This window comes from Artemia franciscana, chromosome 18 (genome assembly GCF_032884065.1).
Source record: "Artemia franciscana chromosome 18, ASM3288406v1, whole genome shotgun sequence".
Lineage (NCBI taxonomy): Eukaryota > Metazoa > Arthropoda > Branchiopoda > Anostraca > Artemiidae > Artemia > Artemia franciscana.
In genome coordinates, this window is record NC_088880.1 from 5234318 (window position 1) to 5250623 (window position 16306).

Consider the following 16306-nt stretch of genomic DNA (forward strand, 5'->3'; position numbering starts at 1 on the left):
TATTCTGCCGCTTTTCAGTGTTTGATACCTCCCCAAAAGGATTTTGTACTTACTTAATGCCCTTCGGCTAAAGAAATTCTCTTTTCGCTCCTCATTGTTCATTTTTACAAAAGTTTTCTTGGTAGTTAGCGTCTAAAGTCATAGAGTGAGGTCTATTTTTAAGAATATTGCGCCAAAATCTTAAGTTAATTAAACTAACTTAAATAATCTGTCTTTTTGGCAAGGTTCTTATTTTAAATACAAGTTATGTAATAATGATAATAATTTATTTCCGGCCCATATCATCTGCGAAAAGGACAGTTGCGAAGTATAACAAAATAAGAAGAGAGAGTTCACTGCAATACATTTATACATTCTATTATATTATTATATTTTATTATTACATTATTATATTACACGATTTTATTATTATTTCGTATTTTATTATTGTTGTTTATTTTTTATTATTATTAAACTATAATTATTTATGATTTGTTTTAGGGAACATCATTACGAATAAGTGCAGTTTTAATCTCCTTGGTTAAAATCATTTTGTCCGCGGTTGGAGTGGGGAGATATCACGAAGAAGGACTTAAGAGAAATGGGAAGTTCCTGGAAGACTGTAAAGAGGGAGGCCTTGAGTAGATTGGGACGGACGAGGAGGGTGTTGAAAAGGAACGGAAAAGGATATCACAACTCTGCAATATTATAGGTATTTTCATCTTGATTTGATGTTGTTCCCTTAGGAATTGACATTTGCTTTAATCACGACTTAGTACTTTTCATCTTGATAAGTTTTTTTTTTGTATGAAGTGCACTTCTTTCACAAAACGTTGATTGATTATAAAAGGCCGGTTATTATCATACTTATTGGCTAATGTATTAAATACTTCAAGAAAGAATGTTTTTTTCACTATTTTGAAATTGGGTTTCAAAAGTAACAAATTTCAAAACCTTGGATTTTATAGGTGGAATTATAGGGCTGTATGTCACATAGCCCTCTTCCTGTCGTAGAATGATGTTCTCATCATTCAGGCTAATCTCCCATTGTTGTAATAGTTCTTACACCTAGAATTATGATAATTAGTTAATATTAATGATAATTTAATGCCATAAAGCTTATACTCCTACACCTTACATTAATATAATACAAGTGAACAGAACAACAAATTTACACTATGAATACCTAGTAATATTTTTTTTAATGAGAAACCGAGTCTTTTTTCTCAGTAGTACTTAATTTTTTATTAAAACTGATTTTAATTCAACTATACTTCCGATTGATTCAAGGCATTGAAAAATGTTAATGCGTAACATTTAGGTTAAATTTACATCACAATTAAAAATACTTGTCAATTAAAAACATTTGTCTGTTTTATAATATTCTGCAAATCAATACTGGTAAATTTGTCATAATTCTTCACTAAGTTAATATTATAATATTTCAATAACAGACTCGTCACTAAGTTTGTTATGTCTTTCTTTCACATATATGCCATATTTTTTCATGTCAGCCCATTTCACTTTTTGATTTGGTTAATTATTGTTCGTACAAACAAATATGTTTTTTAATTTTTCCTTCATCGCGGAATGTCTATTGATCTAAATCTATAGCACTATATTAATTTGTGTTTATTATTTTTGTTCTTACCCCTAGAACTATGATAATTAGTTAATTTTAATGACAATTTAATGCCATAAAGCTTATACTCCTACACCTTACATTAATATAATACAAGTGAACAGAACAAAAAAATTTACACTATGAATACCTAGTAAATTTTTTTTTTAATGAGAAACCGAGTCTTTTCTCAGTGATACTTAATTTCTATTAAAACTGATTTTAATTCAACTATACTTCCGATTGATTCAAGGCATTGAAAAATGTTAATGCGTGACATTTAGGTTAAATTTACATCACAATTAAAAATACTTGTCAATTAAAAACATTTGTCAGTTTTATAATATTCTGCAAATCAATACTGGTAAATTTGTCATATTCTTCACTAAGTTAATATTATAATATTTCAATAACAAACTCGTCACTAAGTTTGTTATGTCTTTCTTTCACATATATGCCATAATTTTTCATATCAGCCCATTTCGCTTTTTGATTTGGTTAATTATTGTTCGTACAAACTAATATGTTTTTTAATTTTTCCTCTTCCTCACTTTCACCTCATATTACTTTTAATGTTTAATTTCTTCACTAGATTTTTTAAAGTTTGCAAAGTTTATTTTTAACATTTATTGAATTGTTGAAAGTTTTTTTCAACTTTTATCGTTAAATGGTTGTTGATTTAAAAAATTATCAAAACTTCACTTGGATAGGCTGATTCACAAGTTCTAACATTGTAGCTTACGTCGTGTATTTCTTAACTTTAAGATTGTTGATGATGTTGCCACTTTTGGGTTTTTTTAGAGCTCGGGTTGAAGGCGATCTGTTGATTTGCTAATGGTTCTTGTTGGATTACTACCGGATGTGGGTTAGGCGTCTTGTTTCTTTGATTTACCGCTTCAAATTTTACCCGATATCAGTTCGTGTATATTTCCAGCTGTATACATTTTCTTCTTAAACCGGCTTAGTCTTTGGATCTTCTTATTAAAAATGGGATTGAGGATGATATTGAATAATCATATTTGGAATTTTCTGCTTTGCAACTGGGATTATTGAGGAATTCTTGTCTTCGTTGATAGTTTTGGGGTGAGAAATATCAGTTTTTTGGTTTTTGTGCATTCTTCGGTGGTTGATAAAATATGACAATAATGTTACTCGTTATTTTATTTTTTACCATAATGAGTGGTTGGTCGCCGAATATTTCTTGGTAGAATCATATTCTAAATAAGTAAAATAGCACATAAAATTGGTAAATCATTATAACAAAATTGTGAATAATACTTAATCAGTAATATTTTAAGGATTATTACTTCACCACTAAGCACAGTATTCTGGTGGTGAATACATGAATACTCTTTATGAAATAACTAACTGCTTGGTAAATGCTATAAGTCTTATTCTACATCTTTTATTTTTCCGCCAATTTTTTTCTATATTACTGATGTATGGCTGCGACAAAAAGAAACAATTCACTGAGTCATAGCTGTTGAAATTATATATTATCAATATTTATTTACTATAGTGATTGGATATGTGTATATTCAAGAGGAGACCTTTTGACCCTCGTGTTTTGCTATATTTTCCCAGTTTTTATGGCAGATAAATCTTCGAGAGTAGTGGGGTCTAATTGATGCATCTCTTTTGGGTCAATCATCTCATCTTTGTTTTTTTTTCTTCACGGTTTTAAGAGCTTTTCAAAGTTCAGTGTTAGTAGTGCTCTTATTATTACTGAAATGAGAAATACCAGAAATATAATTATTATAATATTGTACGAGGAATTCGATGAAAATACTCGATACTGATTTTATACATATTTTTCTATGGTCCTAATTAATGAAGAGTGGTATTTATAAATCTAATGACTCCTTCATCTCCGTCAAATGCATTGTACTTTTAATCTTCTCGATTTCCGGCCAGATGGAGGACTTCGCTTTTTCATTGTTAGTATTTAGGATTATGAATGACAGATTTCTTCCTTGACAGTATATTACTTTTTGAGTTTTGATATTTGGGCTTGTTGGGATTAAAGGTGTTTGAACAGTTGTCTCTTTGCTTACAAGTCAACAACCTTGTTTAACAATTATCGTTGCAACGTCCTGTAAGATTAGTTAAGTTCGATAACTTGGGTTGGTTTTTTCGGTATTATTGTAACTTAATAGGTTCCTACTGTCTTATTGGGCGCAGTAAATAACCTTAGGTCATTTCGCAGAATGATAATTGTTCCTCTTTTCATGCTGCCTATTAGAGATTCACATGAGTTATTCAAATTTTGTTGCTGTGATACAAAAAAGATCCAACATACATGACCCTATTGTTACCTTATAGATGGGTAACGTTAGTTGGCAAACTAAGTTTTTGAATGAGACGCATTCATTAATTCGTGGACGTTTGATAGTGTATATTTTCATCTGTCCTGATCAGTGAGGATGTATTCTGCTTCTGGCATGATGCTCATGAAGGAGTTAGTTTCCTTAATGTTTACGGTAAAGGTAGATATTTTATATTAATCGTATATATATTGTTGGTTGAATAGTGAAATTGTTACTATTAAGAAAAGTTGTTTGTTAATTTCTCTAATATTTACCATCAGTTTGCGTGATAGAAAAATAAGTTTGCTACTTCTGGTTTTCCTGGCAAATGGAGACCAAATGTTAAGCGCGTCTTTATTTCATCTATAATATTGTTTAAGCTTTTGGGGTCTACTACGATAAGTCTAATATGATAGGGTTCCACCCTTTAGGGCAGGCAGTGCGAACCTAAACTTACTGATACCAGTTACCAGATGTAATAACTACATCGTAGTTATTACATCAAAGTTAATATTTTTCTTCTTCAAAAATAAGTCTCTTAATTGTTCAAAAGTAATAGTCATAGTGTTCAGCTAAATTTTCGATTTTCGTTAAAGGTCTTAGCCTTGTTGTTTACAGGGCAAGAAACACAATTTCTAGAAGTGAGCAATGATTTTAAATGATATTAAATTATTTAATTGTACACACAAAAATGATAAATCGTGGCGACAACCTCAGTTGAATTTTGTTTTTTGAGGACTGGGGACGGGTGACCTCCAGTATCATTAGGGCTACACTACTTATTAATTAAAAAATTCAAAAAAAAATACTAGCAATGTTGGTTGATATTTTGCTGATTGGGTCTAGGGCAGGGCGTTTTCTAGTACCATTAGGGCTAAACTACTCGTTAATTTAAAAAATCCAATACATTTATAAGAATAGTAAATAGCCAACAGTATCTGTATAATTTTGATTGTTGGGGTCTTGGGCAAGGTGACCTCCCTATATCTTCACTACTCATTAATTCTGCTGTTGTTAATTTCTATCCTGTAGTAACACAATAGGGAATAATCAGTTTTGTTATCAAGCATCTCATTCTACATAACAATTATAGATCAACTAGTCATATTCTTCAAAGCTGTGTTTCAGTAATATTAGAATATCAATGTTTTCTAAACTTGGAGAAAAGAAAAAACAATTCACTTAAGTTTTAATTTATGATAAACTTCGTTTATTAGTTATTATAAGAAAGAAAATATCGGAAGTAAATTTATGGAGTGGGGAACTTTAATAGTATTTTTGTGATACTATTATTTAAAAATATTGTAAAATTTAAAAACCTTTTTCTGGAACTTTGTCTCAAATTTTATTTATTCTATACCTAGTAAAATATGGAAAAAAGCAAATCAATACACTTGGGGTTAAGTGTCGATTTAACTTAACTTATAAAAAAACATTTTATAGTTAAATAAATGGGTTCTAATCACAAATTTAAAAAAAATGGTAAATAAGTTGTTTATTATCGGAGATAATTTCCTAAAAGCTCTTATCTAATTGCAAATATCCTAAAGGGGTTTGCAAATTCTTGCCAGCTTTCCTCAAGGGACTTAATTACTATGTCATAATATACCTCAATAATTCTCTGGCTTATAGCATTGGAATAACAGCAATCTAATGAAACAACATTTGGACAGTAAAAATATGAAAATAAATAAAGCTGCTGAGTTTTGCTTGCATTTCAACAATACTCACGTATAACGCAACAAAAGAATATTAAACACTTTCCAATATTGATAGGAAACAGGAACAAATAACACTAAGACTGCCAAATCGACATGTCCGGGCAGAGGTAAATACGAAAACAGTGGTTAGGCGTAACTGATTCTAAAAACAACGTTTTCCACATTATCCAAATAACAGTACCAAGTCTTTTTAGCCAATTTTAAATGGTAAATTATATAGAAGAGGAGGTTGTTTTGGTCAGAGGAACTGCTTGGACAGATGGTAATGACAAGGTAGACACAAGTAATCCTTTAAGAGAAGATAAAAATTGATAAGATTTTAGTATCATAATGAAATAAAAGCGAATGTTATCTTATGAATAAGCTCAGGACACGAGAAATCGAGTTTTTATTAAACAGAGTCAATTTACAACTTCGATTTGGTTCTTTTTAGATCTAATAGAGACGCAAATTACTATTGTTCTGAGTCACTCCTTGTCTTAGATTTTGCTGTGATTTGCACACTTAGGACTTGTATCGTTTTTATTTCACCAAATATAAGGTTCTACTGGTTTTTAAGCTGAATACAGACTTATCTAGTTTCTTTATATAATTTGCAATTTTTTTATTTAGGTTAAAAATAAAGTTAGTGTCGACTGATCATGAAAAACAGTAGTCGAATCGCCTTCTTCTTTACTAAAATATGTGGATCAATTTCACCCCATATTTTTTTTTTGGTCTGGTTTCTGGGAAATTTGATGTGGAGTTGCTCCTTGGTGGCATCGAAGAGAATGTGACACGGCGTTGTAGTCACTGTTGATTTCTCTGTGTACATGTAAAAAAGCAAATTTAAACCTTTTACCCATTGCTTGTCACCAGCCAAATTTTCAGAAAGTTAAAAATTTACAGGAAATTCCTCTGTACATATATTTATTTTTCAGAAGTGTACTTCACGATCTGTTACTCAGTGCTTAAGCCCATTCTTTTCCATGATAGTATTTGTTCAACCTGTGAAAAAGGGAAGGCATATTTCGTTACCTCTGATAAACGGCAATCCTTTAAAACTCTTAATCCAGGGTTGGGCCAAAGTCACACACGTGGGCAAAGCGACCCAATTTTACGGTACATCTATGGACTTCAACTGCTTTTTTACCTGTATTTTTTGCTTAGTTACTTTTTTTCAAAATTACGAATCCTTTATTGTTACACTGAAATTTGGTTTATTCATAAATTGCAACGGTTTTGCCTTCGCTTGTTTTTACTCCTAGAGTATTCAATAAGGACTTGACCAGGCTTTGTAACAAATCAAAACATAACTAGCGAAATTGAGTTAGGTTTGGTTATAAAAAAAATTTTCTATTAGGAAATTCCGAATCGAAAATCATAGGATAATTTCAGGATATGAAAAATACATCCGTTTTGGTTGGTTATTTTGCCTTGTTTCAACTTTAATATGTTCGGGTTTGTGAGCTTTAATTCGTATATTTGGTTGTCCTTTGCGAAATCATCTTGAATATACACCAAATTTTCTTCCCGGCACTTCGGGTGGTTAAGACTATTCAGGTTGTAATTTATATTCATTTTCCGCACATTTAGACCTACTTGTTTTCTGCATAGTTCTGCTAATTTTGGTTGGTTCGAGCTAACATGGACTATATTATATGTCAGCTGTTTGTGGAAAACAAGGAATTGCTACAGTCAATCCTCTTCTCGTATACAATAATGTGGATTCCTGGTTTTATATTGGAACCAAATTTTCCGTTGTTTTGGTACAGGCTAATTGTCAGTGTTTTTAGTTCCTTATAATCCTGCTCATACAAATAATATAATGCTCGACCTGATTTGTACTCCAAATGATTTTCACTCACATAGTTAATATATAGAATAAGCAGCCAGAGTGTTTTTCTTACAAATTTTAATTCTTTTCTACTAGTGTTGATAGAAATGTCAAAAGCCAAATCATCAAGAAGCCTTCTTCATTGTATATATCTCATAGATTCTCGCCAATCGGGGTTGCGATCAAAGGATTTGCCATCTTGAGGGCCCTAAGGCAATACTTTGAAAGTTAGATATGCAAATTGTTGCTTATAATGCTTATTATCCCTTACTATCTCTCGTGAGAAAGAACAGAATAGCAGTTGGATCATTGCCTAAAGTATCGAATCGTTGTTAAGAACGATATAGATTTGTGGAATTGAATCTAGGGTTTTAAATTTAGATTTTTTACCTCTTCTTTTAATGTCCATTCAAAATCTCGTCATTCAACTCATGATCTGTTCTTGATATATTGAGTAAACTTTGCGTTTTACTAGTGTAACTTTAATACTAATTATCTTTATATTAACTCTAACTATCTTTTTGTATTTTTTTGCTTTGTTTTTATCTGTAATGTCTAACTATCTTTATGTAACTAACATGATTTAAAATTTTTTTACTACTGTACTTCATTACTTGAATTTACTTACTGTAGGACAGCATGGATTTCATTAATTACCGTCAGATACTCCAGCTACTCCCTTCTGTATGTTTGTTTGCTAAATAGGCCATATCAAGAAACATATGCAAAAAGAAGTTGGGAAAAGAAAATTTTTGAGAAAGAAATTAGTTTGTTTTTAGAAATAGATTATTGTAAAATTAGTTTTTGTTAGTTTGCTGATACGACAGCTCACTTTTTAGTATGTTATTTTACCAGTCTATTAATAAGTAAAATTGATAAACAACAGTAAACAGTAATGCAATGTGTAATTTATTAATTTTTATTGGAACTTACTTATGATGGTCATTAATTTCGTCAATTAGATTTAACCTTTTCTTGCCCGGTGACCTGGTGGTGACCTGGTGACCAGGTTTGTTATGGCCTTGATTTTGAATTGTTCTTATTGTTTTCCTGATTTTGATTTTTTGTCTAATTTTCCTCGTTTTTGTTTACTACGTCATCTAATTATTTTGTCCAAAAAATATTCTTAGCTGTTTAAATGTAGAGGGCTTGTTTATCAATATTCCAAATTGTCAAGTTTGCAGATTACTCTGCCTGATTTTTTTTAGTAATGGTTTCTTCGCTCAGTCGAGGTTTCTTTTTTTCAATTTTGCTAGGAATTTCAGTTTGAATTTCTTATTCTGTTTTTTTTAAGAATTTTCGACCTTTTAATTTCGCTTCTTGGAGGTTGGCTTTTGGATGCTTTGGAGGTTGGCTTTGGTCCTTCTGAGTCCTTAAGTTCTTTTTGGTCTGATTCACTGTCAGTTTTCAAAGAAATTGTGTTTGACGATTAAGTATTTAGATCTCTGGAAGAAGACCTTGGGTTTCGGTGGGGACCCTGCTTTTCGTTTGAAAATTGCCTCCTCTGGAAGTAGAATGTCTGCTTATCAATTCTTCTTGTTGATTCGGGGGAGCTAAAGGATTCTTGCAAACTTGGGTAAGAGACAAATGTTTTCTATGGGTGCCTCCATTGTTTGAAAGCCATTTCTTCAGGAGGGTGGTGGAACTTTTGCATCATAGTTTTCTTTCCAGGATATCCAATCTTTGGTCATGGCCTTGGGTACCGCTATGTCGGGGTATCTTCATATGTCTCAGTATTTGCTGCAAGTATGATTTGACTGGTTTTCACAAGATTATTTATCATCTCCCATTGCTCCACGTAAAGTCTTCTTTTGTGGCTGGTTGGGCTGTTCCGGCCTTTGGTCACCTAGAGTATCGATGGCCTTGTTTAGCTCATCATACAATGTAAAGGGTCTTTCTATAGGCTTTTTAGGCAACACCTTTTCGTCTTGAGATCGTTTTGGGAGATAAGGGGCTGAAATTCTGTCAGGAAAAATATGAATTTTGGGGGAAATTGTAAAATCCAGTTCTTCTAAACTTTCACTGGAAGACGATTAACTTATTTTCTGTGTTTGTCCGATTGGAATATTATTTTTGAGAGTGACCATATTTGTCATTGCTATAAATTTGTTGAAGTCTTCTCGCGATCGTTTTCGAAATACCCTTGTTTCAGATTAAAAGTTTCAGTTCCCCTAACCTTGATAATGGCGGTTTGCTCTCATCGTCCGAGGAATCAGATGCTGTGGGACAAGATGCCCGTGCTTTACTAAATTTTGTTCTTTTCATGCGACTAACATGGCCCTAGTAGGTTTTGCCAGAATTCGGATTTAAGATTTTAAATGTAATGCCGTTTTCATTTTTTCTGTTACCCTATATGGTCCAGGTGCCGATCAGAGAGCTTCTTGCCGTCGGCTCTTACTTAATTTCTAAGGAAAATACAATATCCTACTTGAAAGTTAGGTTCTCTCAATGTTTTGCATATTTTTGACATCTTGTTTTATTTTTGATTTTTCAATTTCTTGCCTTAAGATTTTATAGGTTTTTCCCATTATGTTGATACATTCTTGTTTATATTCCTTGGAATCATTATAATATTGTCTTGACTATAATTTCGTCACAGGGAATTCGAAAGTCACGGCCGAGTAGTATGTAGAAATGATTATCGGTTATTGTTGAAGAGCATGGCGTTTTAATTAAATCTGTTAGATAGGGCAAAGTTTCGTGGCAATCTCTTCTATTATCTTTTGTGTAAATTCCTAGGATATTAGAAAATAATTTATTTTTAATTTTACCATTGGCCTTGAAGGTGGTATGGGATTGTTACTAATTTGTTTATGTTTAGGAAGGACATTAAATCTTAGGTTACTTATGAAACAGAATTACTTCTGTTATCACTTATTACAGTTCTAGGTATTCCAGAGTTAACGAATAATTTGGCTAGGGCTTTACTCGTGGTATAGGAACTTTGATTTCTCAATGTTTTAGCTAAAGTAAAACCAGAAAAATGGTCTTATACTGTAAGGACTCAAGTTTGATCTTTATTACATTTGGGTAATCCACCACAAGTACCGTACAAGTCAAAAGAAACTATCGAAGTGAAACTTGGCTGTAGGTCTTTGTGCCATAGATAGACTAGGGTAAAGCTGGTGTTTTTACATAGGTTGTACGATTCACAACCGTTTATGTCATCTTTTAGTTTTTTTTAAGTCTGATTGAATGAAAAAGTAATGTTTAAGTTTATGAAAGGTTTGATTAATTCCAAGTTTTCCACCCATATTTGACTGAAAAAATTTGAATACAACGGATTCTAGACCTTGGATTAAAACTGTTATTGTGGAAGTTTGATTTCTATTACTATCATATGTTATGATTCTACATAATATTTTCTCATCTAAACCATATTAGAAGTTATCTGTTTCTTTTTTGAATGTTTTCCTGGCATTAGGCAGTTCTTTATCGTATTGGAATTAATGAATCAAGGCAGCACAGGCTCTGTTTTTTTCTTGACATTCTCTTACATTAGTTAAGGAAAGTCGACTGCATTTGTTTCTTTCCTGGGCTGGGTTATTTGTATTCAGCTTTAATTTTTGCTTTTTGGCCATATATTGACTGTAATGAATTAATAACATCAAATTTCTAATCAAAATCTTGAATCTTAAGTATCCAACGCGCAAGGACTCTCTTTGGTTTTTTAAAAGTTATAAATATCGTAAGCTTTTGTGGTTTGAACATAACATAAAATCTTCTACCTACTATAACCGGTTAACAAGAGTTAAAGTAGCGTGGACACATCAAACTGCTGGTTAATCTATATATAAAAGAAGATAAATAAATATAAGAAGAAGTGCTACAAATAACCCATACCTAATACTTGTGATAAAGTGAACGCATCACAAGAGTTAAAAAAGAGCAAAGATTTTATTTTTAAAAGAAGATAGGTTTTTGGTTGTAATAGTATCGTTTTAAAACAGAATTGTGAAAATGAAAAGAGTTTTATAACTTGTAATATAAGTAAAATCTTGCATAGTCTTCCTACTGAAATGAGAATTTCAAGATATTAAAATAAACTAAATACTAACTAATATTTCAGCAAAAAAAACTGTTACAGAGTATTTAAACTTTTACAGCGCGACTCATATCGCTGTAGAAACCAGTAAGTTTACATTATGAGACTGAAACGGAACAATTTATTGTAATCACATCTAAGCCTACCTACCAACACTGGCCGAGCTCCCAATACGAACTAAGTCCTTTCCAAAACCCTTTCGTACCTCGTATACAATCGGTTACTAACACTCGCCAATCTCCCAATACCAACTAACTTTTCCAAAACCCTTTCGTGCCTCGTATACATGCGTTGTTTACAGTTGGAACTTGTTATTTAACATGAATCACTTCATACAAACAAAAACATCTCCAAGAATATACCAAGAAGTGATTTAATCCATGGTAAATAAAATATACATTTAATGACAAGAATTCTTAAAGTTCTGCTCCTTCCTATTGAGTTTACGTCCAAAGAAAAAAAAATAATAAATAACAATAATTGAATAACTATACAATTTTTATTTTAGAGATTATAGCCAAGGCAAAAAAAAACATTATCGCTATTTCACTTAACTGGTCAAATAAATCACAACGTTATATGATAACAATTGATAAACATTTAAATAAATTCACTAATATACATTAAATTAAATGACATAACATTTAAACATAATAAAATTTGATAGGTTAAGTTATCATAGCAGTTAAATAGTTACAAAATTATATATGAGGGGTCTCTTGTGTTTTCCTATTAACTTTTCGGGCTTCAATATCATTATTAAAAGTTAACCAAACTAAGACCAAATGATTAAACATTTCTCCTATGACAGCCATATGTGCCTCTATTGCATTTGTAAGGGACGTTGTATCTCACTTACAAAACAAAATAATTCTTAATTGATAGCCTGAAAAGTGCCTAAAGCTAAAACCGTATTTCACTCAAGTGGAAGTGATTTTATGTTGTCGTGATTAGTTTAAGGGCAAATTTGATGCTCTTATAGTTAGCAATTTATAACAAATTTATTTTAATCTTCAGCTTAGGAAACCTAAAAAAGTAAACAAGGTGATTATAAAAGTCATGATTGATTTGTCAGTGGCTATAATTTTCTTTTTTCTAGTCTTATTAGAAATATTTCTGCTCAATTCTTTTAATTCTGATATTGGAATACTTAAAGAACTTATTCCTTCCTTTCATTTAAAATTTGGAACTGCTGAATTTTCAAAATCTATAAAAGTTTTCTAAATCTGAACTATGTCCTAAAATCTCTCAAATAAAACTATGGAAAACCATTGTTAAATTTGGGATATGGGCAGATATTCTATATAAATTATAACTAAAGAATTCCTCGCAACTAAAATATTCCTGAAGAATATTTAAAAGATAGAAAAAATAATAAACAATTACATTAATTATATAATATAATTATTATATTAATTATATAATATTAATTATATATATTAATAACAGTTACAATTGATTTAACAGCCATTTATATATAATAGTTTCATTTTTTTTTAATATTTAAAACAAAGTAAAAATAATAAACAATAAATCAAACATTCAAAAAACAAACAAATAATATATACAAACAGTGAAACAAATATCACCTATGGTACTTATTTTGGTTGATTTCAGAAATCTCAGCTTATAGCCACCCACATTCACTTTCTTAACTACCAAGTTATTTATAAGGTACACTTTTCTGACTTCTAAAATACGGTGAAATTGGTCCACATTTCCTGAAAAGGCACTGGCCCGTATCACACCGCTTGTATCATGGAAATGGATGTGGAATACTTTTTCCTCAAATACTTTTCCCTCCCTGGAATTCATGCTTGTTTCTATTTCATTTTTGTTAATAACTCCTGCTTTGATAGTCCAACGATATCCCGTTGGCCTAAGCCTAGCAACAGGACATAAAACACTAGTAATTCCTTGATTGGCAACTCTTCGTCAAAAGTTAACGCAGGAAGTGTTGACGTGGCTGAAAATAAACAATAACAGTTACAATTGACTTAACAGCCATTTATATATAATAGTTTCATTTTATTTGAATATTTAAAACATAAAAAAATAATAAACAATAAATCAAACATACAAAAAAATAATATATACAAACAGTAAAACAAATATCACTTATGGCACTTATTTTGGTCGATTTCAGAAATCCCAGCATATAGCTATCCACATTCACTTTCTTAACTACCAAGTTACTTATAAGGTACACTATTCTGACTTCTAAAATACGGTTAAATCGGTCCACATTTCCTGAAAAGGCACTGGCCTGTATCACACCGCTTGTATCATGGAAATGGACTTGGAATTCTTTTTCCTCAAATACTTTTCCTTCCCTGGAATTCATGTGTCTTACTATTTCCATTTTGTTAATCACTCCTGCTTTGATAGTCCAACGATATCCCGTTGGCCTAAGCCTAGCAACAGGACATAAAACACCAGTAATTCCTTGATGGGCACCTTCTTCGTCAAAAGTTAACCTAGGAAAGGTTGACGTGGCTGAAAATAAAAAAATAACAGTAACAATTGATTTAACAGCCATTTATATATAATAGTTTCATTTTATTTGATAATATTTAAAACAGTAAAAATAATAAACAATAAACCAAACATACAAAAAAACAAATAACATACACAAACAGTAAAACAAATATCACTTATGGTATTTATTTTGGTTGATTTCAGAAATCTTAGCTTATAACCACCCACATTCCTTTCTTAACTACCAAGTTACTTATAAGGTAAACTTTTCCGACTTCTAAAATACGGTGAAATCGGTCCACATTTCCTGAAAAGGAACTGGCCTGTCACACACCGCTTGTATCACGGAGATGGACGTGGAACACTTTTTCCTCAAATACCCTTCCCTCCCTGTAATTCATGCGTGTTTCCATTTCACTTTTGTTAATCACTCCTGCTTTGATAGTCCAACGATATCCCGTTGACCTAAACCTAGCAACAGGACATAAAACACCAGTAATACCTTGGTGGGCAACTTGTTCGTCAAAAGTTAACGCTGGAAGTTGGACGTTGCTGAAAATGAAATTAACAGTTACAATTGATTTAACAGCCATTTATATATAATAGTTTTATTTTATTTGAATATTTAAAACATAATAAAAATAATAAACAATAAATCAAACATACAAAAAAACAAACAAATAACAAAACAGAATAACAAATTGTCAATCACTCCTGCTTTGATAGTCCAACGATATCCCGTTGGACTAAGCCTAGCAACAGGACATAAAACACCAGTAATGCCTTGATGGGCAGCTTCTTCGTCAAAAGTTAACGCAGGAAGTGTTGACTTGGCTGAAAATAAAAAGTAACAGTTACAATTGATTTAACAGCCAGTTATATGCAATAGTTTCATTTTATTTGAATATTTAAAACGAAGTAAAAATAATAAACAATAAATCAAACATACAAAAAAAGAAATAACATATATAAACATATACAAAACATAAAACAAATATCACTTATGTTACTTATTTTGGTTGATATCAGAAATTTCAGCTTATAGCCACCCACATTCATGTTACTTGATAGTTTATGGGATGTTTTTTCTTCAAAATTCTTTTTTCCAGATATTTTCTCCTCGGGGCCTTCTTCAAGACGCTAGTCAAGTGGAGAACTTAAAGAAGCTAGACCAGAGCGGTTTTTCGAAATTGACAATGAAATATCAGTGAAACTTAATGACTCAGTAAAGGAATATATGTTCCCGTTCATAAGGAGACCAATTTTTTAAGGACCCACTGAGTCTTTACAATTAGTCCCTGAAGCCGCACCGAAAGTCGGCGGTGCGCCACCGAAAATAACTCAGTGGCCCGTCACCGAAAACATGTCGAAGAAACACAAAAAGCTGGAGAACAAAAGTGGACTACAGGACTACGACTTTTTTAACTACAGAGAGAGAGAACAAACATCTTTAAGTACTTTACTTTTGTACTGTAAAATAGAGCTATGCTTATTTGAACTGTAACTGAAACTTAAATGTAAACAGCGGAGTTTTGGGCTAAATGGCAGGATGATCATCCAAAATACAGATGCTATTAATTATCTACTTGGCCAAGTTGTTAACTTTAGTCACAGTAAGTGGATGATTATGAAAATGGCACAGTGCAAAGTAAAAAAAAAATCAAATAAGCATATTGTACCATTACTGTATGGTACATTTCCTTTTCTTGGTAAAAAGGCTGTGTTGTGCAGTTAGAATGCAGTCTAGCCTACTGCAGGCCTATCCTTTCTTCTTAAAGATATCACCTTCTTCTTATTCTTCTGGATAAAATATTTGTAATGACTGTACAGAGTGACGTTAATACTGTTGTCGAAAAGTTTTAATTTAAACATACAAATTTAAACAAATTAAATTGTTACATATAACTTAATGCGTGATAAATAATATGAACTTATATAGCATAAATAGTACTATCTTTGAATTGATGTACTTAGGATTTGTTTAAACGATAAAACCTAAAACGAACAACAATTTCTCACTCTTTTCTACCAAAAAATAAACAACTAAGAAAAAGTGACACCAGAGAGATTCGAAAGACTATTTATCTTAATATACACGCGCTAGCCAATTCTGCCAAACGTACTTGCACGAATGTTTTATCTTTAAAAATTGTTTTGTGCAATCAGTTAAGCTGTGGTTTTGTTTATTGATATGGTCATCTACACTAGCGGTAAATTTTCACGAGAGTTAGGGAGAGGATGGAGGTGTTTGTTCTGAAACTGGGAATCTAAGATAAATAATATAGGCCTGTAAAACACGAAGTAAATATACGATTAAGCACATGAGTATAAACAATTAAT

At 31.5% G+C, this 16306-nt stretch overlaps 1 long non-coding RNA gene across 5 annotated transcripts in view; it reads left to right on the forward strand.

The window, feature by feature from the left end:
• LOC136038525 (uncharacterized) overlaps positions 1 to 15828 on the forward strand; it is a 171077-nt gene extending 155249 nt beyond the window's left edge. The window contains exons 11-12 of one of the 5 annotated variants that reach the window (XR_010620237.1): positions 481 to 691; positions 15076 to 15828. This is a non-coding gene — a long non-coding RNA (uncharacterized LOC136038525). The remainder of the gene's footprint in view (positions 1 to 480; positions 692 to 15075) is intronic. The other 4 variants (XR_010620238.1, XR_010620235.1, XR_010620239.1 and 1 more) reach the window with 4 other exon arrangements.
• Positions 15829 to 16306: the final 478 nt, after the last annotated feature.